Source organism: Bos grunniens, chromosome 8 (genome assembly GCF_055505025.1).
Source record: "Bos grunniens cultivar Pamir isolate PY7600 chromosome 8, Bosgru_T2T1.0, whole genome shotgun sequence".
Taxonomy (NCBI): domain Eukaryota; kingdom Metazoa; phylum Chordata; class Mammalia; order Artiodactyla; family Bovidae; genus Bos; species Bos grunniens.
In genome coordinates, this window is record NC_141172.1 from 107,014,345 (window position 1) to 107,031,734 (window position 17,390).

The 17,390-nt window shown below is 40.9% G+C and overlaps 1 pseudogene across 1 annotated transcript; it reads right to left on the reverse strand.

The window, feature by feature from the left end:
• Nucleotides 1–1,159: 1,159 nt before the first annotated feature.
• LOC147367884 (uncharacterized) lies at nucleotides 1,160–11,898 on the reverse strand (annotated as a pseudogene). Its single transcript, XR_015168822.1, has 2 exons — nucleotides 10,939–11,898; nucleotides 1,160–10,800 (listed from the first exon to the last, which is right to left on the reverse strand). The product of XR_015168822.1 is annotated as an uncharacterized LOC147367884 (transcript).
• Between the last annotated feature and the right edge of the window lie 5,492 nt (nucleotides 11,899–17,390).

The following is a 17,390-nucleotide window of genomic DNA, read 5'->3' on the forward strand; positions in this document are numbered from 1 at the left end:
AGTAAAAGTTTTCCTCCTCTACCCTTCTAAGTTGTTTGAAAGAAAGTGAAAGTGTTCATCACTCAGTTGTGTCCAGCTCTTTGTGACCCCACGGACTGTAGCCTGCCAGGCTTCTCTGTCCATGGAATTCTCCAGGCAAGAATCCTGGAGTGGGTTGCCATTCCCTTTTTAAGGGGATCTTCCCAATCCAGGGATTGAACCTTAGTCTCCCACATTGCAGGCAGATTCTTTACCATGCTCAGGTCCTACTAAGTTCTTTAGCTGGCCTAATAATTGTATTGACAGAAGACATTAACTGGGGAAGGAAATGGCAACTGACTCTAGTATTCCCACCTGGAGAATCCCATGAACAGAGGAGCCTGGCAGGCTACAGTCCATGGGATGGCAAAGAGTCAGACACGACTTAGCAACTAAACCACCAAGACATTAATGGGAGAAAAACAAATAGTTTAATTATGCGTATATACTGAGAGATTCAGGAAAGCTGACTCTCCAAAATGGCAGAAGCCCTCACTTTAAATACCATCTTCAGCCAAAGACAAATGGTCTTTGGTTTAGGGAGTCAGTGATAGGAAGTTATCAGGAAAAGCACAATATGCAGACTGAAGTCCTTGTCTTCTACTTTAATAAGATTCTTTAGAGATTGAGTCATCTTCCTGATACAGAGAGGGCGACACCTTTACAAATAGATTCCTTTATATATGTAAATGTTTTTTACAAAATGGTAACTTCGACTCAGTTTTCAGATCTCTGGTATCTGCTATTACTCAAAAATAACCAGCTTAAAATATTCCTGGTGTCAAAGAGACATATTTTGGGGTCACAAATTCTGCTCCCCTACACAATACTATAATGTATACTTAATTTGATAGGAGTGGGAATCTTAAGAGTTCTCACCATTAAAAAAAGAAAGTGAGATGATGGATATATTAATGAGCTTAATTATGGTGATTATGTCACACTGCATACATGCATCAAACCATCAAGTTGCAAGCATTAAGTACACACACTTTTTAATTGTGAATTATACCTTGATAAATTTGAGGGAAAAGAGTTTCAAATGAACCCTTAAGTGCTTAATTGCCTTCAGAAGTCCTTTGTGTACACCATGTTTCTAGAAGAGCCATTCCTGGATTCCCTTGGTTGCCGAGCACCACTAGCTGGGCTGGCCTACAACTAGACTGAAACAGCTTCTCCAATGTGTAGTTTATCTGATTTTGTTTAAATTGCCTATGTCATTCTCAATCCATAGTTTTGATCTCTAGAGGTCCCAGTCATTGCTTCTTTCTTAATTGCACATTCAAAATGTAGTTATGATGGAGGGTGATTGAATCACTGTATTGTAATAAATAAATACAAATTTGCGTTCTAGATCTAGCTTTGTCACTGATCAGCTGTGTGGTTTTATGTTAGATTTTTTCTCTATCTGAAACTCAGTGTCCAACTGATAAGACAATTCTGGATGATTCTATAGGGTTATTCTGCTCCAGCATTCAAGGGTTCTGTGGCCTCTTGGTGTCCTCTTTGGTTTCTAGACTTGATTCTTTTACAGGGACATGTCATGGATATACTCATCTGAATTGTCTGTTTAGTATCTTTTATATTCCAAAACCTACGAGGCTTTAGAAATACTGACATAAATATGAGAAGATTTTATTCCAAACAGGCTCTTCATTTTTCTTCTTTTTCTCTACATAACAGCTGGCTTACCTCAGGGGCTTGAGAAAAACACCTGGATTCTAAGGTTAAAAAAAAAAAAAAAAAAACGCACCTTCACTAAACACAACCCTTGGGTGAGAACCCCCTGGAGTTGAGTAAGTGCTCTGTTTCTTTTCATCTGTATTTTCTCCATCTGTTCTAATTACATCCCCTTCTTGGGAGTAAGATAACCACTACTGTCTGTTGCAGTGTAAGGGTGAGAAAGGTTAATTAACACTGAAGACAGATCCCAATTGCCTTACATCACACCCCTGTCCATACGCATTAGAGTGTAAGAGGGGGGCCTCCTTTCTGTGACCCAGTGCTGCTCATGACTTCTCTGCCTGCTCCTCTCAGTCCCTTGCATGACTCCCCTTTCCTGAGTTACCTCCTCCAGAGCACTGCATCCAAAGGCTCCTCACCCATGCTAATATGGCCAAACACCTTGGATACAGGGAGGGGGGCGTGTCATGTCAGAGCAGAAAGGGCCATGCAAGAACTGCCTTCAGCATGCTCAGATCCTACCAGCATTAAAGTCTGCAGCCTGAATTAAGGTTATCTATCCACACAATGGTTTGGAGAGATAGGCAATGCTATAATTACTTTCATACTGAGAGCAAGAAACTCAGGGAGAGGAAGTAACTTACCTACGGTTACACAACTAGCAAGATACGATTCAAACCTAAGTCCAGTGCATTTTCCACTCCATGCTGCTTTTTGCCTGCTTCAAATTCCCTTTGTTGCTTGCCTATGGTTTCTAAACCTTTTGCCTTCTACCATTGCTTCTATTTTTCACTAACTTTCATCATTAAATTCTTTGTATTCAGGTCTCATAGGTCTCAGTTTTCCATTGTGACATGTTTGAACCTTTTACCATGAAAAAATCTGGGGAATTCCCTGGTGTCCAGTGGTTAGGACTCAACACTTTCACTGCAAGGTTTTGGGTTCCATCCCTGGTCAGGGAACTAAAATTCTGCAAACTGAGAAGCACAAACAAACAAAAAAAATTGTTTAATGTTAAAAATACCTCAACTATAAATGCTATGAAAATCAGGAGTTACTGTGGTTCACCACTGAAATCATAGCACTTAGCAGGTGCATAATTAACAATTATTCACTGAATGACTTCAGTAGAGGCAAACTGGTGCCTGTTTTTATTGATATGAAATATTTATTGAGTATACACACTGCACTGCAAGTTAATGTGAGAATTATAAAAGAAGACATCGCTAAAGAATTTTAATGTAATTTTAGAAGACAGCATAACCTGAAGTAATGAAAGAGCTCATATTTTTAATTCACAAATCTGGTATTTAGAAATAGACAACTAAACAGATTACTATAATGGCAATGGATAAATGCTAAAGATGAGGTATAAATGGTGCTGTGGAAGGAAAAAAGATAGGTACCTAGCAGTACCTAACCCATTGTTTTAACATCAAAGGAGTCATCCTGCAGAAAGTGGCATATAAGAACATGGAGAACCCACAGACCAAGAAGATTAAGGGTACAAATCATTTCAAGAAGAAACAACATGCACCCGGAAGTGAAAAAAAAAAATACAAATCATATAGCATGGCTAACAGGTAGGGCTAGAGAAATCCTGAGACATAAAATTGGGTAGATAAGTAGTGACCATTCAAGATTATCTTCTGACCTTGTGTCTTAAAACAAGCGGCATCAGCATCACCTGGGAGCTTGACAAGTGTAGCATCTAAGCACACAGTTTAAGGAGGAACTCACTCTCAGGCTCGTGCAAAGTATGGGATTGGTACTAGCACAGCCTTGACAGTGGGTGCCATCTGAACATGGGCCTGCTTAGGGTGTGTTGCTCAGTTCATCTTAGTCCTGGACTTGTACTCCAAACACACTGGATCAGAAGCTATAGTTTAACATGATGTCCAAGTCATGTGTATACACATTAAATTTGAGAAGAGTTGCTCTAAAGGCTTTGTAAACCATGCTTGAGTCTGGAGACTGTCTTGGGAATAATAGTTGTTATTTATAGGTGTTAGACAGGAGTAGGCTCCCTGCTTCATTTATAAAGATATGTCTAAGTGTGTGAGAAGCATGTCAGGAACTAGAGAAGCCAGTTAGGAGGCTTCTGTAAGCCAGTCAGATTCTTTGAGATTCTAAGATTCTACTATGAGTCTTTTTAAAAATAATTTTTTTAATTTATTTTTGGCTGTGCTGGGTCTTCACTGCTGTGCAAGCTTGTCTCTAGCTGTGGGAGCTACTCCCTAGTTGCAGGGCAAGGGTTTTTCGTGGCAGTGGCTTCTCTTGTAGAGGAGCACGGGCTCTAGGGCACAAGGGTTTCAGTAGCTGTGGCACATGGGCTCCGAAGTTGCGGCTCCCGGGCTCTAGAGCACAGGCTCAATAGCTTTGGTTCACGGGCTTAGTTGCTCCGTGGCATGTGGGATCTTCCTGGATCAGGAATTGAACTCATGTCTCCTGCATTGACAGGAGGATTCTTTACCACAGAGCCACTGGGGAAGCCCTATTATGATTCTTTAAATATTATTATCATGATCCAGGACTGAAAAAGTAGTCAAATTTGAGGGGTGTTTGACCAGAGTTAGTGGATGTTTAAAAGTCACAGTAAGAATGAACAAGAGATCAGGTATACCCAGTTCATGGCTGCAGGAACCAGGTAGTTGGAAGTATCACTCACTGAAGTAAAGAAACACACAGAGACACATAAGGAGAGAAAAGGATGAGCAAACACCTACAGATGTTAAATTTGATAAATTTTAGATTATAAGACATGATATATGGGTGTCTCTATCATGAAGAGACACAGGAGGTACAGAGATGGATTTCAGAATTACCAGCTTTAAAAAGCACTGATTAAGGCTATGAAAAGAAACAAGTGTTTTTAGAGAGTATATAAAACAAGAGTTAAATTTAAAATTGTGGGAAACCAACATTTAAGTAAAACCAAATACTTACTTTTATTTTGAAAATTATTTTCAAATTCAACATGTCATTTGAAATACATAAATTTTGTGGGGAGGTGGTTAGGCAGGGCAAGATTATTATCCTCATTTCACAGATAAAGAAACTGGGTCTTATAATTTTTAAGTTGTCTTGGCTAGTAAATCATCTAGCTGAATACACACCTGGAACAATTCCAATTGTATTATAAGTCATGCAATTACGAGAGAAAACAAGTAGAATCCACTGTAAATTTAATAGGAATGGAGAGAAATACTGTAGCCCACAGTGGTTGAGCACGCTTTCATGGAAGAAGTTTCTATTTTTTCACCAACTGCTGTGGGTCTTGTGGGAGATAATAGCTTTTGAATAGATAAATTAGTATTTTTGCTAAATGTTTAAGAGTCCTGAATAAATTGGTGAAAGAATAATAAGTGCTCCTTTGTCTATTGCAGTATTACTGATGATTTCACAATGACCTGGGCAAGATATTAAGAACCGTTTGCTTTTAAATCTTGGATGACAAAATCTTGACAGAAACACCCCTTAATCATCCTATCACTTCAGGCCAGACTAATTATGATGGTACAAATGTGTACTTTGAGGCAGAACAGCAGCTAATAATTCTACCTGCATTAGGCAGTTACCAGGACAGGGGAAAGATGCAATAACTGATTTATAATGTGAGCCATGATTAAAAGGAAACTTTTGACTGTATTAATCTCACCTACAATTCTTAACCTTGGGTGACACAGAATCAACTATGACAACATTCCGAGTTCCTATAAACAGTTTTCATGTTAGTCACAGAGAATTTATAGCCACCACATCCTCATCTCTTCCAAGCGTCCTAAGGTTCTGAGAAATATAATTACTACCAATAATTATATATGGTTTGTTATATTTTCAAAGTACTCTAAGACATAATGTTTAATTGGATAATTACTTAAGTCTTATAAGGAGGGCAAGATGGAAATTTTTATTTCCCCTTTTTTTATTTAAAAGATGAGAGAAAATAAAGTTTATGGAGGATGAGCCTTGCTCGGGTTAAAACAGTAATTAATAGCAATAGATTTAACATAAATAATTTATTAAGAGCATAAGACAGGCCAGGAATGGAGCCAAGTACTTTACAATCATTATTTCACTTAATCCTCACAATGAGCTAAGTATTATGATCCTCATTTTATAGATAATGAACATAAACCTTGAATAAGTCAAGAAAGTTGTGCAAAGTTACGTGGAGAATATATAATGGAACTGGTGGATGAAGCTAGTTCTAACTAACCATTACACATTCGTCTGATGAGTCACTCGGTAATCTTTTGTTGAATATCTATTACAGCAAGGGTGCAATTGGAGACACTGAAAATCTATAAATTATTATTTTACCAAAAATATAGACTACTAGAATACCAAAAATTAAGAGATCAAAATTAACAGATTCTTTAAATATTATACAAAATATAGACATGGTTTCTCTTTCTAAGAACTTATAGTCCAGTGGGGATCTATAAAGAGCTAATTCCAAAAGATGAGACAAGTACAGTACCAGAAACAAAGACGAAGGGGAAACCAAGATTCAAAGATCACAACACAGAAAACAGGATGACTAATCTGGGTTCTGTGGGAAGAAATTTGGGTCCACAGAGTGAGGGGTCAATTCTAGGCTGAGGGGTCAGCACATTGAAAATGCATGTAATTATAAGATAGCAGTTTAGAGAAAAAGAAAGAAAAAGTTTCAAATTGCTGCACCATGATTATAAGGGTGACATGATGGGGGAGATAAGGTTATCGGAACTAGTGGTAACAGTTGCTTTTGTTAAAAGAAGCACTGGAGATATGAAACCAGTAAATGAATACGGAAGCTTATTTCCTAGGGAGACAAATGATTGGTCAGAGTGAAGGAAACTTACAAGGGGCCTGTATGAACTGAATGCTTGTATCTCCCCAAAATGCCGATGATGAAACCCTACTCTCCAATGTGATGGTCTAAAGAAGTGGACCCTTTGAGGGTAATTAGTATTAGATGGAGTCACAGGGCAGAGCACTCATGAAAGAAATGAGAGCACTTGTTGTTCACTTGCTGAGTTATGTCCAGCTCTTTCCGACCCCATGGACTGCAGCACAGAAGCCTTCCTTGGCCTTCACTATCTCCTGGAGTTTGCTCAAACTCATGTCCATCGAGTCGATGATGCCATCCAACTAACTCATCCTCTGTTGTCGCCTTCTCCTCTTGCCCTCAATCTTTCCCAGTATCAGGGTCTTTTCCAGGGTCAGTTCTTTGCATCAGGTGATCAAAGTATGCAGCTTCAGCATCAGTCCTTCCAGTGAATATTCATAGTTGATTTCCTTTACAATTGACTGGTTTGATCTCCTTTCTGTCCAAGGGACTCTCAGGGGTCTTTCCCAGCACCACAGTTCGAAAGCATCAATTCTTCAGTGCTCTGCCTTTACGGTCCAACTCACGTCCATACATGACTACTGGAAAAACCACAGCTTTGACTAGATGGACCTTTGTCAGCAAAGTGATGTCCGTTTTTAATATGCTATCTAGCTTTAATATGCTAATAGCTTTTCTTCCAAGGAGCAAGTGTCTTATAATTTTGTGACTGTAGTCACCATCTGCGGAGAAAACAATGGCACCTCACTCCAGTACTGTTGCCTGGAAAATCCCATGGATGGAGGAGCTTGGTAGGCGGCAGTCCATGGGGTCGCACAGAGTCAGACACGACTGAGCGACTTCACTTTCACTTTTCACTTTCATGCATTGGAGAAGGAAATGGCAACCCACTCCAGTGTTCTTGCCTGGAGAATCCCAGGGATGGGGAAACCTGGTGGGCTGCTGTCTATGGGGTCGCACAAAGTCGGACGTGACTGAGCAGCAGCAGCAGTCACCATCTGCAGCAATTTTGGAGCCCCAAAAATGAAATCTGCTACTGTTTCCACATTTTCCCCAGCTATTTGCCATGAAGTGATGAGACCAAAGTGAGCATACTTGTAAAAGTCCTGAAAGACCTGACTTGTTCTCTCTACTCTCCACCATGTAAAGATTTAATGAGAACTTGGCAGTCTGCAACTAGGAAGAGGGTCCTTACTAGAAGCTGACCATGTTGGCACCCTGATCTTGGACTGCCAGACCCCAGAACTGACAGAAATAAATTTCTGTTGTTTATAAGCCACTCAGTCTATGGTACTTGGTTAGAGTGGTCAACATTGATAAGATAGGATCTGAGAGAGAAGACAAAAAGACTGTTTGTTGAGAAGCAGTTCAAGAGTGAGACAAGGAGGATGTGATTTAAGGAAGCAGTACAGTGAGCACAGAGTTGAGAACAAATATTTGAAAGATAGAATGGACATACGATACCGGCGGCCAGCTGTCCGCCGGTTCTATCCTCAAGCGCCGGGACACAGAAAAAAAAAAAAAAAGAATGGACACATTTGGTACCAAATGTCTGATATTCTCACAAGAGCCAGTAAGTCCAATTCCCCTATTATGTTTCCAAACCTATTTTACTTTTATTACTGTTTGCTGAATATTGACGACTTTCTTGATAGATCTCTCGCCTGTACTCAACTCCTTCTTCTCAAGTCTGCAGTACTTATTCTGGCAAGGTACTTAGCATGGACTCTTAATTTCAAAATTACTTGTGTCCATGTCTTACCATGACTGGTTCTATAAATGTCTAGAGAGAAGGATGTATGTGATTAATCTTAAATTCAACCCAAACCTAGCTCAATATCTGAAGCATAGGTAAATATTAAATAGTGTGTGATAGTTACTCAGTCATATCTGACTCTTTATGACCCCGTGGACTGCAGCCTGCAAGGCTCATCTGTCCATAGAATTCTTCAGAAAAGAATACTGGAGTGGGTAGCCATTTCCTTCTCCAGGCATCTTCCCGATTCAGGGATTGAACCTGGGTCTCCTGCATTGCAGATGGATTATTTTACTATCTGAGCCACCAGGGAAGCCCCCCAAATTAAATATTGATAAATGAATTATTATGCATTCCCTCCCTAGCTCCTCTACTAATGACATAAGCAGTCCTGAGCTTAATAGGAAATAGTTCATGGCTAGATGCATCCATTCCCAAGACACTTCATAACTCCATAATACTCATCATTGAGTATTAAAATTCATTTTTAGACTGTTCATTTATACCCATTGTATGTTTTACAAGGTTTTAAAGTCCATAAGTACTTATCTAGTTAGTGAATAAATAAATAACCATTAATTATTTTATCTCATTATGTGTTATATATTCTGACTCCCAGATCATCCTTTTGACCTCTAGGCAAGTACACACCTGTATCTTCACATTTACTTGCTCAGAAACTTCAACTCTTTAAAGCACATTCAAAAACAAACAAGCAAACAAACAAAAACACATACACAAAGAAACCCAAAGAGAGCTCTATCCAGTCCAAATGAACATCAAAACATCCATTTGGACCTCTTTCTGAGCTACATTCTAAACCTGTAAAATACAGTTTCCAAAATTGGCCTTCCAAATTTAACAGACTCATTGGATGAGAGAATCAGGCCACACAGGGTGACAGGTTCCACCTCAGAGTTTGGATGGAGTCCCAAAGCCTTTTACTATTTTTCCCCCCCAAATACATATACTGTGCTTAGAATGTGCAGTGAAGTTCAATGACTGTTGATTAGAAAAACTAAGAAAAAAACTCCCTGCTATTCAATTCCTGCTATCCTGAAAACACCACAGACGGTCACAGCTTTGTGTTGTTATCAACTGAGTTAACGCATGCATTGGCACTTATGAAAGTGGGAGAATTTGAGTGGGGAAGTTTCACTAACAGACCCAGTACAGGTAAGATGTCCTTTGATCGTCCGCACCCACTTCACCATGTCAATCACAGAGCGCAGTGCTGATCCCACCTCGTGTCTCTTGCCTCATACTGTGGCCACTGTTGCCATCCGCCTCAGTGTCACCGTTCACTCTCCTTATCGAATTGCGTCCTTATTCTTCTCCTACATATATAGTATCTCCCCGCTCCTACCCATAATATAACAATTCTAAGGTTTTGTTTTGGTTTTTTGTTTGTTTGTTTGTTTGGAGCTTATTCCTATGTTTATTCATTTTGTTTGACCCTCTGTCTTCGTTTCTATGCATTAGATAAACCAGCCAAGTCTCCCAGTCTTGAAAGAGTGGCCTCATGTATGAGATGAACCTAAACATTCAACCCTGTCCCAGCTCTAAGCTGTTTCTCAAACCCCTGTGATTGTGAAGCCTGTTTTATTTATTTATTTTTAATAAACTCTTCATCAGATTATCTTTTTTTTTATATTGGGATACAATTGCTTTACAAAGTTGTTACTTTCTGCTGTACAGTGACATGAATCAGCTATATGTATACAAATATCCCCTCTTTTTTGAATTTCCTTCCTATTTAGGTCACCACAGAATAGTAGAGTTCCCTATGCTATACAGCAGGCTCTCATTGGTTATCTATTTTATGCATAGTAGTGTATATATGTCAATCTCAATCTTCCAATTCATCCTATACCTCCTTTTTCCCCCTCTTAGTGTCCATATGACGGTTCTCTACATCTGTATCCCTATTTCTGCCATGCAAACAAGTTCATCTATACCGTTTTTCTAGATTCCACCTATATGCACTAATATATGATACTTGTTTTGCCTATTTTATTTTTAATGGCTCCTAGTAGTCAAGGGAGCGCCAAGACCTCTTAGTAGCCCTGACAGGAGGATCTGGGTCAGGACCTCAATTCATGATGATTGGAAGCCCGGCCAAAAGGCAGCAGCTTTCAAAGTATGCAAACATACACAGTTCTCGGGAGCCACAAGCTTAAGGCTTCTTGACATCAGAGCTAGGTGATCTAGGGGCATCCCCTGGGCAGCAGTCATAACAATCTGAACTCCAAAGGAGTGTATAGGCTCCTGTCTGGGAGATATTAGCAAGCTGTAGGGATGCAGAGGGAAAGTGTAAATACACAGGCTTACCTTATCAGGTGGCCTCTAGGTGTGTGGAAGCCCGCCCCGCATCCAGAAGCTCCAGGACAGAAAGCCTGGGGGTGCGATTCAGTCCAATGTCCATGCAGTGCCCCAGGGTGGCCACCTGCCAGGGATCCAGCCCTCCAGGCCACCAGAGCCAGGCCATCAAGGTGTGTCCCCTGAGCAGCTGTCACAGAGACCACAGCACCAGGCTTTTACAAATGCTCCCCGGTGGGAGGTCCTGGCACTCTGGAGACAGCGCCCATCCTCCAAGGTCTTCAGACAGGGTGAAACTCAGCCCTGAGATGTGTGTTTAATTAGAAGCCTGCCCTTCAGGCATGAAGCTCAGTGGATTTGCTAATAGGCCACTGTCACAGAAAGACTAAACACAGGGCCTGTGGCCCTCTGGCCGTGCCCTGGAGGTGGCAGCCGTCCATTTAATAACTCTTTCACTGTGAGTGACCGTCCTGTGGGACCCAAGCATGGAAGACCCGTAGTCATCAGAGCCAAGAGATATTCAGGAGTCTCAGGGCAGCAGTTGCTGGTAACCCCATCCCGCTGCATGCAGAAGCTTTGGCGGAGGAGCACACTGCAGAAGGAGGACGGTGGTGAGAGCTAGAGCATCTGGCTGGAGTCCACCGTCCACCATTAAGATGGCGTCCAGCCGCCAGAGTACCACACGAGCATAAAGATGGTGCCTGCCAGTGTTCGACCCACAGAACACTTCCGCCTGCCTCCAAATGTCTGTCAAATCAGAACCTGTCCTCCAGTTCGATGCTCCAAGACCAGCAAATGAGCCTCTCCCACAAAGTCCATCAGCCGCTTGGCGCTGGTCCTGAGGCAGGTAAGTCTGAATGAAACTCTGAACCACACCACAGACTGCGAATAGCCCCATGGGTTGCGTGGCCGTGGGCCCTGTTACTCTTCCTCACTGGATGTTTTGGGGGCTTGTCTCTCGGGCGCAGGTCTTAAAAGCTGGGGTGCCCCAAGTGGACTTCAAACCCTCCTCGGGGAGAAGCTCCAGCTTTTGAGTTTCCCTCAGGTGGTGGAATCCACGTAGGGGTGAGGTTCACCGCTTTGAAGTGACTGGTGTAGCCAGGTCTCACCCACCTGCCTTAATGCGGGCTTTCTCTCTTTTGCTGGTTGTGCAGAAGTCAGACTGTTTTCAGGTTTTTTCCAGAGGACGTTGTTCCCTGTGTAGCTGTGCATTCGGTGTGTCTGTGGGAGGTCGTGCCTTTCAGGCCCCTCTTATGTCGCCATCTTCGACGGGAACTTTATCTAGTCTCCTCACAACCTCCCCTGAAGGTTTCTACTATTTGCAATCAATCAAGCCATGCACCTGATAAATATTTGATCCTGGCTTCCCTAAACGATGGCATAAAACTGTGGGTAATTCTGTTGGGCAGACAAGTATCTCAGCAGTGCCTCTTCATTCCAAACTGTTTTTTTTTTGTTGTTGTTGTTGTTTTTAAATCTTTACTTTACAGACCTTGCCATTGCAAGTAATATTTTCTCTGCCTGGAATGCCCTTCCCTCTGTTTGTTTACACTCATAAATCCTACTCATCCTTCGAGTCTCTGCTCAGATATTGCCTCTTTTTAATGTCTTTCCTTATCACCTGATGCAATGAGAGGGGTAGACATGTTTTTGATTTTTATTAACCATCTGTGGTCCAGAGACTGTTAACATCTCTGTATCTCCACTAGAAGCTATGCTAAGGTACTTGGGTAGAGGGGACCCTGTCTTCTCAACTGTTCATCCTCTGTCCTCAGGTACAAATGTGAGTTCAGAGTAGAAACTCTGTACCTATTTGCTGAATGATTCCATTCACATTGCTAGGATAAGTGTGTCTTACTTGGAGATATGTCCTAGTAAAATGCTCCTCTGCCAATTATCTCCATCTCTAATAGAACGATCCCTGAGCATCTATTATTCTATAGCTCCTGGGTGGCTCCATGTTTCAGCTGATACAAAGTCAACCTTCATATAGATGGCACCTCTGCTCTGGTGTGATCACCAAGAGGCCATAAAGAGGAATTAGTCAGCTAAGGTGGATAATTGATGAATGTCAAATGTCCCTTTGTGTAAGAGACTTTTGCTTCTAGATTGATTGCCTGAGGGCTCAAGAGATTCCTAGAAGACCGCCTGGATGATGTCTTCTTATTTCCTCTGAATATCTGCATTTTAATCCAAAATTAAGGCACCAAGGACAGCTTTGAGGGAAATAATGGCCTCAGGGCCAGTGCATTTATGAGAAATCTTCTTTTCAAGGGTCATCTGCTGATACCTTGTACTAAGCATGCCTGGCCTTGGAGTGATGGGATTGCCCTTTACTTCCTTACATTAAAAAAAAAAAAAAAACTTCCAATATACTAGGACTTATTAGTTTTAGAGGTTTCTGACAACTTGATTTGCTCACTCTTAATTAGTTAATGGTTGTGCAGGCTGTGACAGCCTCCAGCAAGGCTTATAGCTTATAGTCAAAACTTATAGCCCTGAAATATATGCTCTAAGCTCTGAGTGGTTAGAAAAAGCATAAACAGGGAAGTGATATGTGTTACCCATAATGAAGGTCTCTTCCTCGCTCCCTCTATTATACAAAGAACTACAGAAAGTATTTTTTTAATAGACTGAAAAACTGACATTTTAAAAATAAAACCTTACTCAGATTCATGATTGGTGTTGACTGCAGAGTTAGGATGACAACCCTGCTTTTGGGCTCCCAGTCCAAAATTCATTCCACACAGCACTGTGTTCCCTATAGCAGAATTCATCTATCAAACGTTAAAGGATTAAAATGCCAGTCTGAAGCTCAACAGGATAATGGTGAGGGGTTGAGGGGAGGGAAATTTGAAGGACCACCTGAATTTGCTGATTAGTATTGCTTAATGGAACTACGCCCTCTTACACTATCCCAGCCCACTGATAGCATTTTCCTTTTGTGCAGACTTCATAGCCAAAGAATCAATATATCATTAGCCTGCAGGATGTTGTTTTCTGGGTTTAAGGCAAGCTCCTGGGAGCATTATTTGTGTTGTAATGACAGGGGTTGGGCTGTAATAAAAGTCCTGAATTATGCCACATTAAGGATCTTTCCCCCATGAAGCTGGTAAGCTGCTCAAATATTCCCTTGTGTGGCTTCAGACACAGCCATCAAATATTTAGCATGGATTTTGGCTAATGTGCTTCATTTATCCCCAAGATATTCTCCTAAAGCAGGGAGCTGGTATTACTGTCTTTTAAGAGGTAAGGAAATAGAGCCTTGAAGAGATTAACTGGACAAGATTTGCATCCTGGAGTAGCCAAATCTATCCCTTAGATCCAGCAGCCACTCCCTGCTTACTTTGGCTTCCAGAACAGGCAGGATTTTGAAAATTCTCTTCACGGACTATCTCCAGCTGCTCTATCCCCAGCCAGAGAGCTCATGACCACAGGCTGGCAGTAATCTTCATCTTTCTGTCTCCTCCACTACTATTCCTGAGTCTGCCCCTTTCCAAGACTCAGAAGTCCCCTCTCACCAGCCTCCCCCAGTTCTTACCTCCTTCCTCTCCTTTCCCTGAATGACTCATATTGTTTACCAAGCAGAGAAGCTAATAGAAGGCAGCAGAATTTAAGCTTCCCTGGGACTTGCTTTACGCACTGACAAAATCATTCTTTTCTCTCTCTGTTAAATATTCATGGCTCTCAGATTTTTAGATACAAAGGTACATTTTGTTTTAAAATGTGCTGATCCAAGACATACTGGTTTGCATTGATTTCCTCCTCTTTGCATTTCTATTGCATTGGAAATAAAGAGGTCCTCATTCACTTCTGAAATATGGACCTGAATTTATCTAAGGTTTTCTTTTTAATTTGGTTGCTATTTGGTGAAAGGACTGATGTTGGTAGACATTTATGTGTTTCTGTGTTTTTCTCTTTTGACATTGTGCGTGCACACACACACACAGGCATACAGACAAGCAGAAAAACAAAAATCACAGGCTAACGTTTTCCAGCCATCACAGCTTAATGTTAATATAATTTGAAAGGAGTTTTAACAAAGGTTTGATCTATTACAGAATTCAAATATTTACAATTTGGAATAAAAATAAAATGGAGATAGATTTACAGAGATGAAGAAGAGGCTCACCCAGAGCAGTTCAGAGACCTGTAGAAAATGAAATGGGAACAGAAGTGCCTCCATTTTTAAAGGAAGGAGTGAGAGAAATGACCTGGCATAAGAATTCTGGAAAGAGAATAATGGGGGTGGGAGGGAAGAGAGATACAATCCTGATTAATTCAGGTCACTCATTTGACAGAGTCCTACAGTGCATAAAGTGAATGAACAAAAGTATTGTATAAGGCTTTCAGGTTCTAAAGGTTACCTGGGGATTTTTTTTGTTTTTTTTTTTTACCTTGCTGGTCTCACTCTTTGCCACATGAAATTAAAAGAGAAAACAACCTGTTGATAAGAAAACCTGAATTTTTTTTCTTGCTATGGTAAGGGAACGTTCTATCTTGGCAGATTCCTAATAAAATATTGGAGTGTGGAGATAAAAGGTAGAATTTTTATGAGGTTTTGGAGTTTTGTAATGAAGAAATTTAGGATTGCGTAAGGATTGTGATATCATTGTGGACACTGATTGGAAGATTCATGGGGAGTCAATTTTTATTTAATCCTATACCGTCTTTCAACAACACAAGAGAAGTCTCTGCACATGGACATCAGTAGATGGTCAATACCAAAATCAGATTGATTATATTCTTTGCAGCCAAAGATGGAAAAGCTCTATATATTCAGCAAAAACAATGACAGGAGCTGACTATGGCTCAGAACATGAACTCCTTACTGCCAGCTTCAGACTTAAATTGAAGAAAGTAGGGAAAACCACTAGACCATTCAGGTATGACTTAAATCGAATTCCTTATGATTATACAATGGAAGTGACAAGTAGATTCAAGGGATTAGATCTGATAGATAGAGTGCCTGAAGAACTATGGACAGAGGTTTGTGACATTGTACAGGAGGCAGTGATCAAGACCATCCCCAAAAAAGAAGAAATGCAAAAAGGTGAAATGGTTGTCTGAGGAGGCCTAACAAATAACTGAGAAAAGAAGAGAAGCTAAAGGCAAAGGAGAGAAGGAACGATAAACCCATTTGAATGCAGAGTTCCAAAGAATAGCAAGGAAAGATAATAAAGCCTTCCTTAGCGATCAATGCAAAGAGATAGAGGAAAACAACAGAATGGGAAAGACTAGAGATCTCTTCCAGAAAATTAAAGATACCAAGGGAACATTTCATGCAAAGATGGGCTCAATAAAGGACAGAAATGGTATGGACCTAAAGAAGCACATGACACCACCGTTATGGCAAAAAGCGAAAAAGAACTAAAGAGCCTCTTGATGAAAGTGAAAGAAGAGAGTGAAAAAGCTGGCTTAAAGCTCAACATTCAGAAACCTAAGATCATGGCATCTGGTCTCATACTTCATAGCAAATAGATGGGGAAACAGTAGAAACGGTGGCTGACTTTATTTTGGGGGGCTCCAAAATCACTGCAGATGGTGATTGCAGCCATGAAATTAAAAGATGCTTACTCCTTGGAAGGAAAGTTATGACCAACCTAGACAGTATATTAAAAAGCAGAGACATTGCTTTGTCAAAAAAGGTCCATCTAGTCAAGGCTATGGTTTTTCCAATAATCATGTATGAATGTGAGAATTGGATTATGAAGAAGGCTGAGTGCTGAAGAATTGATGCTTTTGAACTGTGGTGTTGGAGAAGACTCTTGAGAGTCCCTTGGACTGCAAGATCCAACCAGTCCATCCTAAAGGAGATCAGTCCTGGGTGTTCATTGGAAGGACTGATGTTGAAGCTGACACTTCAATACTTTGCCCACCTGATGTGAAGAGCTAACACTTGAAAAGACCCTGATGCTGGGAAAGATTGAGGGCAGACGGAGAAGGGGCCGACAGAGGATGAGATGGTTGGATGGCATCTTCAACTCAATGGACATGAGTTTGGATGAATTCTGGGAGTTGGTGATGGACAGGGAGGCCTGGCATCCTGTGGTTTGTGGGGTCACAAAGAATTGGACATAACTGAGCAACTGAACTGAACTAAAACAGAAGCAGAAGATATTAAGAAGAAGTGGCAAGAATACACAATAAAACTGTACAAAAAAGATCTTCTTGACCCAGATCACCATGATGGTGTGATCACTCACCTAGAGCCAGACATCCTGGAATGTGAAGTCAAGTGGGCCTTAGGAAGCATCACTACAAACGAAGCTAATCAAGGTGATGGAATTCCAGCTGAACTATTTCAAATCCTAAAAGATGATGCTGTGAAAGTGCTGCACTCAATATGCCAGCAAATTTGGAAAACTCAGCAGTGGCCACAGGACTAGAAAAGGTCAGTTTTCATTCCAATCCCACAGAAAGGCAATGCCAAAGAATATTCAAACTACCACACAACTGCACTCATTTGACACACTAGCAAAGTAATGCTCAAAATTCTCCAAGCCAGGCTTCAACAGTATGTGAACCAAGAACTTCCAGATATTCAAGCTGGATTTAGGAAAAGCAGAGGAACCAGATATCAAATTCCCAACATCAGTTGAATCATAGAAAAAGCAAAATAATTCCAGAAAAACATATACTTCTGCTTTATTGATTATGCCAAAGCCTTTGACTGTGTAGATCACAACAAACTATGGAAAATTCTTAAAGAGATGGGAATACCAGACCACCTGACCTGCATCCTGAGAAATCTGTATGCAGGTCAAGAAGCAACAGGTA